This window comes from Tachyglossus aculeatus, chromosome 9 (assembly GCF_015852505.1).
Source record: "Tachyglossus aculeatus isolate mTacAcu1 chromosome 9, mTacAcu1.pri, whole genome shotgun sequence".
NCBI classification, from domain to species: domain Eukaryota; kingdom Metazoa; phylum Chordata; class Mammalia; order Monotremata; family Tachyglossidae; genus Tachyglossus; species Tachyglossus aculeatus.
The window spans coordinates 34,668,311-34,675,839 of record NC_052074.1 but is presented as its reverse complement, the minus strand read 5'-3'; the positions used below and the strand labels follow the sequence as shown (position 1 = coordinate 34,675,839).

At 43.5% G+C, this 7,529-nt stretch overlaps 1 non-coding gene across 1 annotated transcript; it reads right to left on the bottom strand.

The window, feature by feature from the left end:
• Window positions 1-3,208: 3,208 nt before the first annotated feature.
• Window positions 3,209-3,346, bottom strand: LOC119932715. Its single transcript, XR_005452455.1, has one exon. It is a non-coding gene; the product is annotated as a small nucleolar RNA SNORA7 (small nucleolar RNA).
• Window positions 3,347-7,529: the final 4,183 nt, after the last annotated feature.

Below are 7,529 nucleotides of genomic sequence, written 5' to 3'. Positions count from 1 at the left end.
TTCATCAAACACCCATCTTAGAGAATAGAGATGTTAGGGAGAGTTGCTTTCTGAGTAACTTTGGGTCAAAACCCCTTACTTCACTCCGTTGATACCAAGATTAGGATATAAAATGTGAATTAGTGCTTTGTTCTGTCTGCATGTAATGATAAGGCCCCAAGATAGATTTGGGGTGTTGGGGTGATAGTATTGGTTGGGCATTGGATAGGATGTTGGCTGGGGTGTTGGATGGGGTTCTGGCTAGGGAATTGGCTGGACTGTTGGTTAGGGTGTTGAATGAGGTGTTGCATGTTTTGCAGTCGGGCACCCATGGGCAATATCTTCAGACCAAACTGGAGGTCTGCTAAGCAGTCATTAATGTCAATCAAACACCCAACCGTGTTTATTGAGCACCTACTGAGTGCGTAACATTGAACTTACTGCTTCAGATAGTCCAACTGAATTAATAGACATGAGCTCTGCCGTAAAGGAACCTACAATCTACAGGCAGCAAAAGACATTAAAATACTTGTAACATTACAAGTAGGAGGAGGTAACAGAATGTTTGTGTATACATATATGCATATATATCCGCCACTTGCCTGCTGCATGACCTTGGGCAAGTCACTTCACTTCTCTGGGTTTCAGTTACCCCATCTTGTAAAATGGGGGTTGAGACTTTGAGCCTCACGTGGGACAGGGACTGTGTCCCACCTTATTTGCTTGTATCCACCCCAGCGATTAGTACGGTGCCTGGAATATAGTAAACGCTTAACAAATACCATAATCATTTGTTATTATGCATGTGTACATTTATACAGAGTGTTTATGCAGACTGAGCATGTATTATTATTAATATATTAATAATATTAATTATTGTGATATATGCATAAATGTACTATATATATGGGATACGATCGAGTGAGGTAAGGAGGTGAGTATTTTCGGTGATGTGAAAGTGTCACAGTGCTAGTTGGGGGGTACAGGGTAGAAGGTTAGAGATTAATCAGGGAAGGCCTCCTGGAGGAAATGTCATTTCAGAAGGGCCTTGAAGATGGAGGAGAAAAGTGGTCTGCTGGATCTGGAGTGGTGAGGAGTTCTAGATAGAAGGGGGTGTGTGTGAAATGGGAGAAATGGGAAATGGCATAGAGAATAGTTGGCTTTTAGAGGTATGAAACATGCAAGTTGAGTTGTAGTGAGAGAGGAGCAAGGATAAGCAGAAGTGAGATAGCTGACTGAATGCCTTAAGCCTGTTAATAGTGATTGCGGCATTTGTTGAGTGCATACTATGCACTGTATTAAATGCTGGAATAGATACAGTGTATGCAGATGGGACACAGCCCCTGTCCTGCTTGGGATTCACAGTCTAAGTAGGATGGAGAACAGATGAGGAAACTGAAGCATAGAGAAGTGACCTGCCCAAGGCCACACAACCGACAAGTGGCAGACCCAGTATTCAGAATCAGGCCTGTGCTCTTTCTACTAGGCTTTGCTCTTTCTCAGGAGTTTATACTTGATGCGGAGAAGAATATGCAAACACAAGAGGTTTTCAAAGCTTGTGAAGACATGCAGAATTACGTTTTAGAGAAATGACCCAGGCAGCAGAGTGAAGCATGGATTGATAGGGGAGAGGCTGGAGGCAGGGAGATTAATGGGAGGCTGATGCAGTAGTCAAGCTGGGACACGACAAGTAACTGGACCAGTGTGATGGCTGTTTGGATAGAGAGGAAGGGGGCAGATTATGGAGACGTTGTGAAGAACTGACAGTATTTGGTGACAGACTTAATATGGGGCTAGAGAGAAAGGGTGGAGTCAAAAAGATAATTCCAAGTCTGTAGACTTGCAATATTGTGAAGATGGTGGTATTGTCAACTGTGATAGGAAAATTAGTTGGAAGAGAGGTTTTGGGAGGAAAGATGAGCAGTTTAGCTTTAGCCATGCTGACCTGGAGTTGCTAGTGAGATACTTATCTAGAGATGTCCTGGGAGCAGGATGAGGGGTAAAATTGCAGAGAAGGAGGGAGGTCAGCGTAGGCAAGGTAGTTTAGGGAGGTGGTAGTTGAAGCCATGGGAGCAGATGAACTCTCCAGGGAAATGATTGTCGATTGAGAGGAGAAGGGGACAAAGAACTGAGTCTTGAGGGATTCCCCCCAGATAATTAGGAAGAGGAAGAGTTGGTGAAAGACACTGAGAAGGGTCAGCCAGAGAGGTAGGAGGAGAACCAGGAGAGGACAGTGTCAAAACAATCAGGCTTTGTGTTTCCAAGAGAAGGGAGTAGTCCCCAATATTGGCTCTCAACCACGAGGTTGAAGAGAATTCTGAGGGAGCAGAGGCTGTTAGATTTGGCAAGAAGGAGGATATTGATGACCTAGAGAGAATGATTTCATTGGACTGAAAGACTGTACAGGAATGGCTTCTTCCTCACTGTTTTCAAGCCCTCTCACGAATCCCGTATTATAAAAAAATCCTTCCCTTGACACCATGGATCCCTCCAGATGTCGCCCCATCTCCCTCCTACCGTTCCTCTCCAAACTCCTTGAGAGAGTTGTCTTAGCCCACTGTCTCCACTTCCTCTTTTTTATGCTATTTGTGCCAGACACCTTACTAATTGGTAGCACAGATAGATGCAAACTAACCAGATTGGACATAGTCCATGTTCCACATGGGGCTCATAGTCTTAATCACCATTTTACAAATGACATACCTGAGGCACAGAGAAGTAACGTGACTTGCCCAAGGTCACACAGCAGACATGTGGGGGAGCCAGAATTAGAACCTTGGTCCTTCTGAATCCCAGGCCCATTCTCCTTTCACTGGGCCAGGCTGTTTTCTCTCCTCCAACTCTCTCCCTGAGTCCCTCTGTTTTCCACCCCCTTCACACCATGGAGACTGCCTTTCTAAGGTCACCAGTGACCTTCTTCTTGCCAAATATGATAGCCTCTATTCAATCCTAATCCTTTTAGACCTCTCAGTTGCTTTCTATGCTGTGGACTAGGCGCTTCTTCTGGAAACATTATCTAACCTTGACTTCACTGACACTGCATTCTCTTGGTTTCCCTATCTCTATGATATCTCCTTTTCAGTCTCTTTTGCAGGCTTCTCTTCTCTCTCCCTCCTTCTCACAGTGTGGGCGCCTTGAAGCTCAGTTGTGGATCCTTCCGCACAGTAAACTTGAGTCTCCTCCCTCTACTCTCGCCCATGCCGCTGCTGCCCAACATGGGTGAGTTTTGACTTGCAGCAGATTGCCTTCCACTCGCTAGCCACTGGCCGACCTAGGAATGGAATGGGTAGGCCTCTGCTTGACTCTTCCTCCTGTAGCTGAGACTGGTTAAGTACTGGAAACTCTCCAGGTGCGATACTGAGAGGGGCAATCTGTAATAGTACAGATAGTAATAATAGTACTAAGTAACTGTATATTTCTTTAATTGCGTGAAGTTCTAATCATTTTCTTTTGACAACCTAATTTTTAAATGCCGAACACTTTTATATTTTAAAATGCCTGCAATTACTTTTTTCTACAGCAATAATTCTACCCCTAATCCCCCGAAAGGTAGTGCTATCGATATTTCCTTCTATCTGCTGTCGATATTTCCAGTGATCCAGGCAGAGAATGAATGCGAAATAAACTGTATAGGTTGAATCCCTGAACAAGCAGTACAGACCGGCATCACCACAGACTTTTGTCGGTCCTGCTCTGTGATATACTGTCTCTCCCTACCGCTCTCCCCACCTCTAGCCTTACTGGCCTCGGATACACACTAAAAGCTGCTTCCTGGTTCATTTTCCCGAAACTTTGCTTACTCAACACATCTCTCAGCTCCTCAGCTACTCCTATGGCCGCCCAGCCCCTCCTACATCAAGCAGATTACCTCTGCTTTCTTTACCCGTACTCACACCCTTCATTCTTCTCAGGCTCACCCCTTAGCTGTACTCACTTCTCAGCTCACCTCTTCTGACATGTTGCTCCCGCTATTCATCAATCGTATTTATTGAGCGCTTACTGTGTGCAGAGCACTGTACTAAGCGCTTGGGAAGTACAAGTTGGCAACATATAGAGACAGTCCCTACCCAATAGTGGGCTCACAGTCCAGCCCGGAACCTCTGTATCCACCCCAGTCCGCCAAACCTTAACCTTTCCCACCTTCGAAGCTCTGTGCCTCAGTTACCTCATTTGTAAAATGGGGATTGACTGTGAGCCCTCTTTGGGACAATCTGATCACCTTGTAACCTCCCCAGCGCTTAGAACAGCGCTTTGCATATAGTAAGCACTTAGTAAATGCCGTCATTATTAGAGAAGCAACATGGCTCAGTGGAAAGAGCCAGGGCTTTGGAGTCAGAGGTCATGGGTTCAAACCCTGGCTCCGCCAATTGTCAGCTGTGTGACTCTGGGCAGGTCATTTCACTTCTCTCTTCCTCAGTTCCCTCATCTGTAAAATGGGGATTAAGACTGTGAGCCCCCCGTGGGACAACCGGATCACCTTGTAACCTCCCCAGCGCTTAGAACAGTGCTTTGCACATACTGCTTAATAAATGCCATTATTATTATTATTATTATTATTCACTGTTACTGACAGTGCACAACGAGAGTAAACTGTCTGGAAAATGGGGATAAGGAGTGTGAGCCTCATATGGGACAGGGACTGTGTCCAACCTGATTACCTTGTATCTAACTCAGTGCGTAGAAGAGTGCTTGGCACATAGTAAGAGCTTAATAAATACCATTACTATTATTATTATCAACTGCTTGCCTGCACTGGTGTGGCTGGAACTGCATTTCTCACCTTGGTTTCCTCAGTCATATGTGGGTGAAGTTCATGGGTAAATTTCACCAACAGGGATGTCTTCTTCAAATAAGAAGGATACCAATGTATGCATTCTAAATTCAATCACCCTGTGGTACAGACTTGGGGAAAGAAAACCCTATCTGTCTACTTTTGTGGAATACCTGGAGAATTGTGGTTTCAAGTGTTTTTCAGATTACTATTGCTCAGTGTCTTAAACAAAAAAGGTTTGGTTAGAATCTTGGTGTGGCTATACCCACATAGTCTAGGGATCTACATATACTTAAAGATGCTTTTGAAAGAAGGCCCTTGCAGCAGTTTATTTACATTTGACATCTGTAAAAATTGGCAGAAAAAAACCCCTTGTAAGCTGACTGCTTGTGAGCAGCTTAGTGGAAAGAACAGGGGTTTGGGAGTCAGAGATCATAGGTTCTAATCCCGGCTCTTCCACTTGTTAGCTGTGTGACTTTGGGCAAGTCACTTAACTTCTCTGTGCCTCAGTTATCTCAATCTGTAAAATGGGGATTAAGACTGTGAGCCCCACTTGGGACAACCTGATTACTTTGCAATAAATGCTATTATTATTATTATCTACCCCAGTGCTTAGAACAGTGCTTGGCACATAGTAAGCGCTCAACAAATACCATCATTATTGTAATAATAATAATAATTATTATTATTAAATAGCAGTACAAGATCAAGAATAAAAGGTCTTGGAATGCAGTTATTTTACCAGTATTGTAGCAATGCAATGAACCTTTGCTGAATAGGCTGTGGAAGAGAATTCTCTTATCCGGGAGACCTGAAATGAAGGGACTGTAAGCAAGGGGAACAGAAGAACCATTTTAAAGAAGTCAATCAGTGGTATTTCTTCAGTGTTTACTATGCACAGAAAACTATTCTGAGCACTTGGGAAAGTACAGTAGAGTTGGTAGTTACAATCCCTGCCTTCACGGAGCTTATAGTCTAGTGGCCTGACAATCTGAAGATTGCTGGGAGACAGCAGCAACGGGCTGACCAGTTGGAGGTTCAACAATCAGGGGACGCTGGCTTTTCTGGACCAGGTGTTTAAAGACTGTGACAGCAAGAGGCAGAGCCAAAAACCATAGCAGGCACTGCAGGTAGCAAATGCAACAAACTAACAAAGGATGATCCTTATGGGAACATATTGATCCTTTCAGTCACCCTTGCACACATGGATAGGGTTTCATCATAAGTGATGTCACCTCAATCAATCCATCAGTGGTTGCCTATCCATCTCCACATCAAATAGACACACCTTGCCCACCAGCTTTAAGGCACTCAATCAGGTCTAGTCCTCCCTCCCCACTCCCCCATCCACCTTTCCTCGTTGGTCTCCTACTAAAATCCAGTTTGCACACTTTACTCCTCTAGCATAAACCTACTCACTGTATCTCAGTCTTATCTGTCTTGCCACCTACCACTTGCTTACATCCTCTCTCTGTCCTGGAACTCCTTCTGGCTTTTTATCCAACAGACCACCAGTATCCCCATCTTCAAAGCCCTACTATTACTACTAATTAATAATTATGGTATTTGTTAAGCACTTGCTATGTGCCAGGCCCAACACTAAGCACTGGGATGGATACAAGCAAATCGGGTTGGATACGGTCTCTTGTCCCATATGGGGCTCACAGCCTCGATCCCCATTTTACAGATGAGGTCACTGAGGCACAGAGAAGTGAAACTTCTATTCACAGATGAGGTCACTGAGGCACAGAGAAGTGAAACTTCTATTCTGTAATCTTTTAAATCTCTACTAGAATTCTATCTCTTCCGAGAAGTTTTCCTCGAGTAGCCTCTCATCTCCCCACGATATTTTCCCTCTCATCTCCATTACCTTTACCCTTGGGTCGGAACCCCTTAAAGACTTTGATACCCCACAGTACTTACGCACATATCCTAAGGCTGCCATTTCCTCAGTCTGTAATTGATTTTAATGTCTATCACCCCCATTAGATTGGAAGATCCTTGAGGATAGAAGTCATATCTACCAACTCTACTGTACCATATCCTCCAGTGTTCTGCACAAAATTAATGCTCAATAAATATAACTGATTGATTGTTTGATTGACAGACAAAATTTCAACCTGTGCCCCTACTTGCCACTTATTGAAAGTAGCAGGATTGCTTTGTTTCCCTCCTCCTTCTCCAACCATTTGCCTACTTGTAATTTTTCACCAAAACCAAGAGTAGACTGATGTGTGTGGAATTCTTCTTGGGTGTCTGATTATAATAGTTTTTCTGTTATATTTGGACTGCTATCCAATTGCCAATGTTAAAGTTTTTTCTTCACCAAAAATGCATTTACATGGTCTAATTCAAACCAGTCAGTTCTGTCCAGTAAATATTTCCAACCATAGTTCTTTAGATATTTCTAGTATCTTTTCCTGCAGCTGGATGGCAAATACCTTCATCTCTCTTGCCACTTTTTTTTCTTAATGGTATTTGTTAAGTGCTTACTATTTGCCAGGCACTGTACTAAGGGCTGGGGGTAGATACAAAATAATCAGGTTGGACACAGTCCATGTGCAGCATACTTCCTCACTGTGCTACAAATAAGAATTTGGAAGCTACGTAGCATATCAATTTTTTGAAAAGCATGAATTCACTTTTGGTAAGCAGATGGTAGGTGAGTGTAGGTTTATTTTACATGCTTCACAAAAATCTTCAGCCATTGTCAGCCAAAAGGACATAAAGTTTGTATTAAATTGCTGATTTCACAACTCTAAAATATGCCTGTTATCTT